Source organism: Rana temporaria, chromosome 3, assembly GCF_905171775.1.
Source record: "Rana temporaria chromosome 3, aRanTem1.1, whole genome shotgun sequence".
Classification (NCBI taxonomy): Eukaryota; Metazoa; Chordata; class Amphibia; order Anura; family Ranidae; genus Rana; species Rana temporaria.
The window spans coordinates 123374775-123387278 of record NC_053491.1 but is presented as its reverse complement, the minus strand read 5'-3'; positions in this window follow the sequence as shown (position 1 = coordinate 123387278).

The following is a 12504-nucleotide window of genomic DNA, read 5'->3' as shown; positions in this document are numbered from 1 at the left end:
GAGACCCCCCGGACAAACCAATAGAGATGGACCGGGCGCATCGCGCCCTACGCCCCAAGGGACCTGCCTCCAGACCTCGTGACATCATCTGCAAAGTTAACTCCTTTCCCCTGAAAGAAGACATCATGCGTAAAGCTCGCACCGCCAGAAAGGTGGTCTTGGGCAACGTCCCACTGCAGCTTTACCCGGACCTGTCCTGGATAACCCTGCAGAAGCGCAGACTCTTGCAACCCCTTCTGCTCCTGTTGCAGGAACGCGACATAGTCTACCGCTGGGGTTTCCCCTTCAGCCTCACAGCCCGCCGACAGGGTCAATCAGCGGTGCTCCGCTATCCTGAAGACCTTGACACCTTTTGCGAAACTATGGACATTCCTGTCCCCCGCCTTCAAGAGTGGGACCTGGTGGCTACACCCCCGCCCCCTCCCACGGTTTGGCAAAAGGTCCCCCCGACCAAGCGACCCCGGGACCGGGGCTCCCCCCGCGGTCCCCCTCAATCTGGTCATGGCTGATGACTGATTCTATCGGACTTCCTCTTTTGCTTGACCCCCCCTGACCCACCCATCAGCTCCATTTGTAACCCCTCCTCCCCTGGGCCCACCACTTGACACTTGCTTTGTTCATTGGGCACGTGCAGTTGGAGACTTCTGGTCACCCACCCCCCCTGTAGGTCCGACCTACTAGAAGTTCCCTTGGTACCCTATTGTACTTTGTTGTTACTGGTTACTGTAGTTCTCTATGTCCCCCCGGCCTGGACCCTCTCCCTTTTGGGGGGCCCTGGTCGGGAGGACTTATTGGAACCCTTTGGGCCCTGAGTGGCGCGGTGCACTCAGGCCTCGTTTTACTCAATGTCATTTTGATTGCATTGCATTTAATGTTGTCTTTTTCCTTTTTTTCTCCTCCTTTTGTTCTTTCTCTTTCTTCTTCCCCTCCCTTGCTCCCGTGGCTCGGCTCGTGCTCCTGGCGGCTGTCCGGACTGTGTCTGCGGAATGGCGTCTCCCCCAGGCGGGCCCCGGCATATCCTCGCGGCGGGATCAGATAAGTACCTTCTTGCTTGCACATACCCATGACCATGGCTAAGATTATGTCCCTCAATGTCCACGGCCTAAATTCAAATCGGAAGAGACATCTTACACTGCGGGAGATCAGGCATTCTGGGGCGGACGTTGTCTTTCTCCAGGAAACGCACTTCGACAAAGGGGACTCCTTTGGGTTTGCGTCCAGACAGTACCCCCAGATTTTCCAGGCGTTCAATCCTAGAAAGCGAGCGGGAGTGGCCATACTTTTTAGGAAAGGTTCCCCCTTTAAATGCTCAGAGTCATTTATTGACCCTAGAGGGCACTACATCATCCTGAGGGGCCTCTGGCAGCAGCAACCAGTTACGCTATGCACTCTATATGCACCCAACACCCACCAGATTCACTTTCTCTCTAGAGTACTTGCGCGGTTGTTCCGGTCACCCAACGAATACTTGCTATTTGGAGGAGACTTCAACTTGTGCCAGTCGGTGGCCCTTGACCGCCTGGTCCTGAACCCGTCGGACCCACAGACCCGGGCCCACAGAGACTCTAAACTTTTTCGCCAGCTTACTAGACGTTATGCCCTGTTTGACTCCTGGCGCGCCCTTCACCCGGGGGATAAACAGTTTACATACTACTCTGCTCCGCACCGCATGCACTCCCGTATAGACTACCTTTTTGTTAACAACGCCACCCTCCGTGTTACTAGGGAGGCCCGAATATTACCGATCTCCTGGTCTGATCACGCCCCAGTGGTCCTGACTCTGGACCTGGGTGCCCCTAACCACAGGCCCTGTCACTGGCAGCTGAACAACTTTTTACTTCAGTATAGCCCCTCTAGGTTGGAAATGCAGAAGACATTGCAAAACTATTTCGTCGAAAACGATACCCCGGACGTCTCCCTGGCCACTCTTTGGGAGGCCCATAAGGCAGTCCTTCGGGGTCGTTGCATGGCGCTCTCCTCGGCCATGAAAAGGGATGCGAAAGCAGCCAAAGTGCAGGCAGAGAGGGACTTGAGGACACTAGAGAGCCAACTGCAAACTTCTCCATCCATACCCCTTCTTAAAAAGATAGTATGCCTACGCACAACACTTCGGGACTTGGCCTTAGGCCAGGTGGAGAAGGCCCTACTCCGGCTAAAACAAAGGTACTATGACAAGGGAAATAAGGCTCACTCTCTGCTGGCGCGTAAGCTATCGGAACGCTCCCACATGACCACCCCTCACCAGATTAAAGATGGTACGGGCCGCCTTCTGACCCACCCTCGGGACATAGCTCGGGCTTTTGAGGAATTTTACACAGCCTTATATAGCGACCCTGACATACCGCATGACCCCTCACCCCCTGACCTGGCTGATCGTCTGCGTGACTACTTGGAACACAGTGGAATCCCTAAGATCCAGCCTGCTGACCTCCTCTCCCTTAACGCCTCTGTGACAGAGGAGGAACTCACGGCTGCCATTAAGTCCCTGCCCGCACATAAATCCCCTGGCCCAGACGGTCTCCCCTATGAATATTATAAGACGTTTCTCCCCATCCTCCTCCCGCGCATGTGCAAGCTGTTTAATGCCTTCCTTCAAACGACCCCTATCCCCTCGGACATGCAGCGGTCGTTTCTAACTCTGATCCCCAAACCCGACAAGGACCCCTCGCTGTGCGCTAGCTACAGGCCAATCGCGTTACTTAACTCAGATTTAAAAATTTTCACCAAGCTCCTCTCACTGCGTCTAAATGTGCTGCTCCCTTCATTGGTTCATAAGGACCAGGTGGGCTTTGTCCCTCTCCGCCAAGCGGGGGACAACACCAGACGGGTTATCGACCTGATAGATGTGGTGAACAGGGAGGGCCAGGAGTCGTTAGCCCTTAGTTTGGATGCAGAAAAGGCATTTGATCGCCTCAGCTGGCCTTTCCTGTTTGCCACGTTAAAACACATAGGACTTCGCGGCCCCTTCCTGCAGGCCATACAGCACCTCTATACGAATCCTACATCTCAGGTTAAGACCCCCTTTGCCCACTCTCCCTCTTTCCCGATAGCAAATGGAACGCGCCAGGGATGCCCACTTTCGCCACTTCTGTTCGCGCTTTGCGTGGAGCCCCTGGCGGCATCGATTCGCAGGAACCCGGATATCCGGGGTGTCTTGGTGCGGGGTAGGGAATTCAAGCTGGCGCTTTTCGCAGACGACGTTATTCTGACCCTGACCCAACTTAGAATCTCCCTGCCTAACCTCCACGCTGAACTCGATCTGTATAGGTCCCTGTCGGGTTATAAGATAAATGCGGCCAAGTCGGTAGCTCTCCCCATTAACATCCCCGACGAGGAGGTTCGACATCTAAAGCAGTGCTTTCCCTACCACTGGGCTACAGCGGGGTTGAAATATCTGGGGGTGCAGATCACCCCGTCCTTTGACTCTTTATATAAGGCCAACTTCCCCCCCCTCTATCGCTCCATAAGAGAACTTTTGCAGAAGTGGAGGGCCCATCACATTTCCCTTCTGGGTAGGGTGGCATCTGTTAAGATGGTCATCCTTCCCAAACTCCTCTATTTATTCCAGACGTTGCCCATACCAGTCCCATACGCGGACCTACGTAAGCTCCAAGCGGATCTGGTCCGCTTCGTCTGGAATTACGGGCGACACAGAGTCCCACGGACGGTCTTGACAGCATCCCGCACTGACGGGGGACTGGGGTTCCCTGACCTGCTTAAATATTATCAGGCAGCTCAGCTGCGCGCCGTTACCTCTTGGTTCCCTCAGCGCTCTTATAATATATGGACACAAATCGAGAAAATTTGGATGGCTCCCGCACACCCGAATAGCCTACTATGGAATGCAGGCGCGGAGGTGGATCCGGGCCGACTCTTGGGGCCCATGCTTCACCTCAGGACGCTTTGGCGCAGACTGTCCCGGACGCATAGCCTGAGCTCGGAGCGGTCTCTTTTGACCTCCTTCCTGTTCAACCCCAGGATGCCTGATAGTTTGACCCATCAGATGTCGTCGCCTTGGGCGTCGCGTGATCTTTTTAATTTTGGCCATTTAGTGGACCCCATAACACGGAAACTCCTATCGTTTTCCGATTTGCAAAAGAAATTTGACCTACCCCGCCAGGTGTTCTATGGGTATCTGCAGATAAGACACTATGCACAATCATTTGCCCCTGGGCTCCAATTTTCAACGCCAACGCCTTTCGAAAAACTGGTAGGCCGGATACACACGGACAAACATGTATGGTGAAAGCGGTCCGTCGGACCGTTTCCACCATACATGTCTGCCAGAGGGCTTCTGTACGATGGTTGTACACACCATCGTACAGAAGTCCGCGCGTAAACAATACGCGGGGCGTGTCCGCGGTGTCGCCGCGTCGATGACGCGGTGTCGCCGCGACAATGACGCGGCGACGTGGGCGGCCCGCCTTTAAAATGCTTCCACGCATGCGTCGAAGTCATTCGACGCATGCGAGGGACGGCGGGCGCCTGGACATGTACGGTAGGTCTGTACTGACGACCGTACATGTCCGAGCGGGCTGAATTCCAGCGGACTGTTTTAAAACAAGTCCAGGAATATTTGTCTGCTGGGAAAAGGCCCGGCGGGCAAATGTTTGCTGGAATTCGGCCCGCTCGCGCCCACACACGACCAAACATGTCTGCTGAAACTGGCCTGCGGGCCAGTTTCAGCAGACATGTTTGCTCGTGAGTATGGGGCCGTACTGGAGGGATCGGCTCGACGCGGGTTGATATCTGATACGTATCGGTTGCTGAACTCTCGCTCTTTCCCCACCCAGGGTAAGCATGCATACATGCTGCGATGGGAGAGGGAGCTCGGGGAGGAGATCTCGGAGACAGAGTGGCAGACGATCTGGTCCCAGGCGGCTAAAAGCTCTCTTTGTACGTTGTATAAGGAGAATGCCTATAAAATATTGTATTTCTGGTACATGACGCCGGCTATCCTCCACGCTATCTATCCATCCAGTTCAGACAGGTGTTGGCGTTGTCAGGGAGCCAGGGGAACCTTGTACCACATTTACTGGACCTGCCCCAAGATAGTACCGTTTTGGACGGAGACCCAGCAGTTGCTATCTCGCCTCCTTGGAGTGCTGGTTCCCTGGTCCCCGAAACTGTTTTTACTAGGAGTCTCAGCCCTGCGGATCTCCAAGTCCTCCAAGAAATTGTTGAGGCATGTATTGACGGCTGCGAGATGCCTAGTTGCCCTCCATTGGAAGCGCCTGTCACCCCCTTCTCAATCTGACCTCTACGCCAGGATCAAAGATATTGAACTAATGGAAAAAATGACTGCCAGGTTACGAGATAGTTTGGACACTCATGATGCAGTTTGGGCGGAATGGCATCGTCGGGAGGATCCGCCTTGAACCACGAGTCGAGCCACCCCTTAACCCCCCCCCCCTCTTTCTCTCTCCCTGTCTATCTGCGCTTGCAGTCTCCTTCCTCTGCTCTTTCTCCCCCTCTTTTTTTTTTTCTTTCCCTTTTCTTTTTTTTTTTTTTTTTTTTTTTTTTTCTTGGTTCCCTCTTTTTTGTTTCCTCCTTTGCCTCTGCTACTCAGGGGTTTGTTCTACACGTGCTTACTTTTGTCTTTTGGCAGCTTGTGTTTTTAGGTTGGCTGCTTACGAGCGGAGTTATTGAGCTCCCCCTGATACCTGCCTTGTACTGTACTGTTATATGCTATGCACTGTTTCCTTTTCTGTTGATGCTCTGATGGCATCCTTGTACCGTATCTTTTCTGGCACGGGGGTTACCTCGTGTCCAATAAAAACTGTTAATTGAAAAAAAATAAATAAAATACTCCATAAGATACGTTGAATCACTGCCTACGACGTGATGTAACCTACGCCCAGCCCTATTCACGTACTACTACGTAAACCATGTAAAATCCGACGGCTGTTTCCTGGTCCATACCTTAACATGACTTACCCCTGCTTTATGAGGCTTAACTTTACGCCGGACGTACAACTTACGTAAACCGCGTATATGAATGCGCCGGGAGCAAGTACGTTCGTGAATCGGCGTATCTCCCTCATTTGCATATTCGATTTGTAAATCAATGGAAGCGCCCCTTGCGGCCAGCGTATATATGGGCCCACGATACGATGGTGTAGGAAACTTACGTCGGTTGGATGAAGCCTAATTTCAGGCGTATCTAGTTCTATGGGACACGGCGCATAGATACGATGGCGCACATTAACACTTACGCGGCGTATCTCGAGATACGCCAGTGTAAGTGCTTCGTGAATCCGGGCCTATGTGTTTATTTACTGTTTAAAGCATAATTTAACATACACCTGTTTACAGGTGAGAGGAGACTGATGGTGTGTTCCCAGTACAGAGGAACACCGATCGCTCTCCTCCCCTTCTGAGTTCCCTCCCCATACCATTAGAATCTTTTCCTAGGGAACATTTAACCCCTTGATCGCCCCCTAGTGTTAACCCCTTACCTGACAGTCACATGTGTCCAGTAATCAATAGACACGTGCACGTAGAAATATTTTGTTTCGGAATTTCGTTTTCGTCTGAAAAATACATTTATTTAGTTACTCCCGAAATTCATTTTTATTTATTTTGTTTTTCGTTAGAAATTGCATTTGTCCGAAAATCCGAATGAATTAAGATTGAATCTGCCATTGAATACTTATGGTGTCTGTCGAATGTTCAAAGAAGATTAGACGGAGCAGCGAAACTGTACGTCGAATCGTACATTTCCGGTCGAATGTTCCACCTACAAGCTATAGAAGAATTCTAATGTTGTATGACTAGTAATAATTATATTTATTAATTATTATTACTAGTCAACCAACATTAACATTTTTCTATAGCCTATGGGCCGAGCATTCAACCGGAAATGTACGATTGCAGCGTCGTACAGTTTAGCTGCTCCGTCGAATCTTCTTTGAACATTTGACAGACACCTTAAGCCTTCAATGACAGATTCGACGTTTGTATGTTTTTCAATGCTTTGTCGAATCTTCGTCGTTCATGTTGAATTGTCAAGTTAGTTCTAGCTATTTTACTGCTCCTCCTCTTTGGTTACAATCAGCCAATAACATTTATCATCATCTGTATTTTTATTTTACTTTCCCACCCAATTCCAGCAGCGATCTTTTCTCTCTATAATGTCAAATCTTTTCTCTCTTTGTAGAATAATCTTGGACTAATAGAGTTAAGGTTAGGCACATTCGACCGATGAAAACGAAAATAAAGCATTTGTTTATGTCGGATCTGCACTTTTGTTTTCGTTTGTTTAAACATCAACGAAAATAACAGAAATTTGGACGAAAATGTATTCGGACGAAAACGAATGCACATGTCTAGTAATCAATGCATTTTTATAGCACTGATCACTGTATAAATGTGAATGGTCCCAAAATAGTGTCCATGGTGTCTGATATGTCTGTCGCAATATCGCAGTCACAATAAAAAACCCAGATTTGCCATTACTAGTAAAAACATTTCAATAATAAAAATGACATAAATCTATCATAACTTATCCACTCTAGGTTAGATTGTTCTAACGTTTTCTTTCTAGGGCTCCCACAGAAGTGAATAAAACGATTGCAGATCACACAGAATCATGCTGCAAGACTAGTCACAAACTGCCCAAGGCGGAATCACATCTCCCCGGTGCTTAAGAATCTACACTGGCTCCCGATAGCAAAACGGGTTGAGTTCAAGGCACCCTGTCTGGTGTTTTGGGCCTATTGGCAACTAGGTCCGATGTACTTATTGAATATGACACAACACTACTGTCCACCCAGAGAGCTTCGTTCGACTGACGCCCTGTTAGCGATTATTCAATCTAGTCGATCAGCTTCAAAAGGTGGCCGCCGGCTCCAAACACTGGGGAATTCTCTTTGGAACCAGCTCCCTCATCAGCTCCGAGCATCCTCCGCCTTGATGGCCTTCCGTAAGGGCTTGAAAACACTGCTTTTTTTACAAGCCTACGGATAGACACTTTGCCTTCCAAGCCCTTAGCAGGACGCTGCCTTAATCTCGGGCTGCGGTCCATGGTCAGGGAATAGGGATAGGCTTTTTGTGCCCTGCCACCCCCCCTCCCCTCCCTTCTTTTTATATTTCTGTTTATTTCTTGTCTGTTCCCGTCTTTTACTTAGATGTCCTAGTTTCTTCTTTTTGCTCCTGGGAACTGGATACCCCCAGCTTGTTGGTAAGCGCTTAGACGCGAGTTTCATAACTCGCTTTCGGCGCTCTATAAGCATTTATTCCAATCCAATCCCCTATTTCATAGACTCTATAACTTTTGTGAAAACCAATCAATATACACTTAATTGTGATTTTTTTTTTTATCAAAAATGTGTAGAATCATACATATCGACCAAAACTGAGGATTTTTTCTTTTAATTGGATATTTATTATAGCTCTTTTTTTGTTTATAGCGCAAGAAATAAAAACCGCAGAGGTGATTAAATACCACCAAAAGAAAGCTATATTTGTGGGAAAAAATTCATTTGGGTACAGTGTTGCATGACCGCGCAATTGTCATTCAAAGTGTGACAGCGCTGAAAGCTGAAAAATGGCCTGGGCAGGAAGGGGGTTTAAAGTGATACTATTGGTTTGTTTTTTGCTTTTTAAATAACAAACATATCATACTTGCCTCCACTGTGCAGTTCGTTTTGCACAGAGTGGCCCCAAATGTCCTCTTCTGGGGTCCAACGGCGGCTGTCTCAGCTCCTCCCCGCAAGAGCTAACCCCCTCTGGGAAGCGAGGGAATTACCCTGCGGGCGCTCTCCCATGTTATCTCATGTTATACCCTCTGCGTGCATTCCTGCCGAGTGTATGACTTGACCCCACCCCCTGGCAGCCGCATCACTGGATTTAATTGACAGCAGCGGGAGACAATGTATGCACTGCTATCAATCTGCCGTGGAGAGAACGACGCGGGATCATGCCCTCGGAAATTCGGGCTCAGGTAAGTAAAACGGGGGCTCGGGGGCGGGGGGGGGGCTGGGGACGGACACCGCATGGGAGTTTTTTCACCTTAATGCATAGGATGCATTAAGGTGAAAAAACACCAAGGTTTACAACCCCTTTAAGTACCCTGTATTGAAGTGGTTAAGCAATATGTTGAAAGTAGAAGTTTGAATTAGTGAAGAATTAGCCTATCATGTACATAACCCAACATATTTTAAGAATAGCACCCTTTTTTTGTAAAATAAATAATCTACCTATGGCTCTGACAGCATATGCATGCTTGCACCAAACAAAAAAATTCAGGACCCTTGTGAGATGACTAATTCTTCACAGTATGTTTTCTTTTGGATTTATTGGTGGCAATGACTAACATTTTTCAATGACATTATGTTTTTTTCTCAGTTGCAACAAAATATTGTATTTTTTTTATATAACTTAAATGTATAAATGGCCTAATAAGAGCCGGTTCACACTAGGGCGACACGACTTCCAGCGCGACTTTCAGAGGCGACTCCGACACGACTTGAACATGAACCACAGGGCGATCTGGGGCGATTTACAACACAACTTGAAGTCGTCTCCAGGACAGGAGACTTTCCAGTGGCCAATAAAACAACAATCAGCTCTGGGAGAGGGAGGGGGAGGGAGGGGTGCAGGAGATGTTTCCCTGAGAAATGTATGTTATCTTCTTGGAAAGTAGCTTCAGTTAAGACAGTGATCCGACTTCTGAGGCGACTTCCATTGAAATCAATGGGTACAAATCGCCTACAAGTCGGATTGAAGTAGTACAGGAACCTTTTCTGAAGTCGGATCGCCTTGAGTCGTGTGTATTAACACCGCTCCCATTCACTTCCATTGTTTTTCTCTACAGCACGACTTGGGACGACTTGAGGCGACATGAAGTCGGATCGCAAGTCGCCCCAGTGTGAACCGGCTCTTAAGGTTTGCACAGAGACTGTAGGGGATGGAATGGTCCTAAAAACTTAGGGCCAAATCCTCAGCCAGGCGGCGTAACTTAACTTTCAGCAGTTAAGTTACACTGACTTAAAGTTTTTACCTAAGTGCCTGATCCACAAAGCACTTACGTAAAAATTTCAAGCCGTGTAAGTTAAGTGCCGCCGTCGTAAGGCGTTCCTCCTCTCCGGGGGGCGTTTACAATTTAAATGAGGCGCACTCCCGCGCCGGCCGTACTGCGCATGCGTGTGACGTCATTTTCCCGACGTGCATCGCGCGAACGTAATTGACGCCGGGCGGCTTTGTGGATTGCGACGGGACACTAAAGTTGCGACGGGTGAAAAAAAGACGCGCCGGGAAAACAAATAATTAAAACAAAAAATGACAGCGTCGCTCAGCATGCATTCCTGAGAGGGAGAACTCCATGCCAATTTTCAACGAAAAAACCGGCATGGGTTCCCCCCCCCCAGGAGCATACCAGGCCCTTAGGTCTGTTATGGGTTGTAAGGAGACCCCCCTCCGCCGAAAAATTGACGTAGGGGGTCCCCCTACAATCCATACCAGACCCGTATCCAAAGCACGCTACCCGGCCAGCCAGGAAGGGAGTGGGGACGAGCGAGCGCCCCCCCCCCCCCCCCCCTCCTGAGCCGTGCCAGGCCGCATGCTTATCGGAATCTGGGAGTCCCCTTTAATAAGGGGGCCCCCAGATACCGGCCCCCCACCCTAAGTGAATGGATATGGGGTACATCGTACCCCTATCCATTCACCTGTAGGCAAAAAGTAAAAGTTAATAAACACACAACACAAGGCTTTTTAAAATATTTTATTATTCTGCTCCGGATGCCCCCCCTGTCTTCGTTATTAGCTCAATTACCAGGGGGGGCTTCTTCTTCCACTCTCCGGGGGTCTTCTCCGCTCTCCGGGGTCCTCTCCGCTCTCCGGGGGGGCTTCTCCGGACTCCGGGGGGGGCTTCTCCGGACTCCGGGGGGCTTCTTCCATCTTCTCCCCTCTTCCGCTCTTGACTCGGCGAACCCCGGTACCCACGTGGTGGGTGCACGTGGGTAGGCACCCACCACGTGGGTACCTACCGGAGCATGATGGGACGGTGATGCCTATATAAATGGGATGCAAGGCGCGCTTCCATCATTACAGCGACAACAGGCGACGAGGCAACATCGGAAGAAAGGAAGAGAAGACCCTGACGCCACAGAAGACCGCGCCGGCTGCCTGTTTGAAATCGAGCTAACACACAAACATAGCAGGCAGCCAGCGCTGAAGAAGAAGGCACCGGAGAGCTGCAGAAGAACCTGGGTTCGCCGAGTCAAGAGCGGAAGAGGGGAGAAGATGGAAGAAGCCCCCCGGAGTCCGGAGAAGCCCCCCCGGAGAGCGGAGAGGACCCCCGGAGTCCGGAGAAGCCCCCCCGGAGAGCGGAGAGGACCCCCGAAGAGCGGAGAAGACCCCCGGAGAGTGGAAGAAGAAGCCCCCCCTGGTAATTGAGCTAATAACGAAGACAGGGGGGGCATCCGGAGCAGAATAATAAAATATTTTAAAAAGCCTTGTGTTGTGTGTTTATTAACTTTTACTTTTTGCCTACAGGTGAATGGATAGGGGTACGATGTACCCCATATCCATTCACTTAGGGTGGGGGGCCGGTATCTGGGGGCCCCCTTATTAAAGGGGACTCCCAGATTCCGATAAGCCTCCGCCCGCAGACCCCGACAACCAATGGCAAGGGTTGTCGGGAAGAGGTCCTGTCCTCATCAACATGGGGACAGGGTGCTCTGGGGTGGGGGGGCCCGCAGTGCGCCCCCCCTGCCCCAGAGCACCCAACCCCCCCATGTTGAGGGCATGCGGCCTGGCACGGCTCAGGAGGGGGGGGGGACGCTCGCTCGTCCCCACTCCCATTCCTGACCGGCCGGGTAGCGTGCTTTGGATACGGGTCTGGTATGGATTGTAGGGGGACCCCCTACGTCGATTTTTCGGCGGAGGGGGGGTCTCCTTACAACCCATAACAGACCTACGGGCCTGGTATGCTCCTGGGGGGGAACCCATGCCGGTTTGGAATTTACAAATTGCCGTGGAGTTCTCCCTCGGGAATGCATACCAAATGCCGTCGCTTGAATGGGCCTTTACAAGGTGTGACTAACTTTACACTTTGTAAAAGCAGCCCTAGTTTTACACCAGGCAAACTAACACTTACGGCGAAAAAACTAGGCACAAAAGCTTTGAGGATCGCCCTAAGTGCTAATTTGCATACTAGCAGAGGCATTTCGACTCGAAATGCCCCCAGTGGCGGATGCGGTACTGCATCCTAAGATCCGGCAGTGTAAGTCCATTACAGATGTCGGATCTTCTGCCTAACTTAGGAAAACTGCTTCTGAGGATCAGTTCCAAAGTTAGAACCAGAGATACGACGGCTTACGCCGGAGTATCTCTTTTGTGGATTTGGCCCTTAAAGTAGAAGTCCAAACAATAAAAAAAAAAAAATTCTTAATGCAGTATTGCAATGATTAAAAAATATATTTATAAAAAAAAGCACAAAGAGTGAACAAAGAGATAATCTCAAAAATATAATATTGATCATGCATTCTCAAGTCAGCAGGC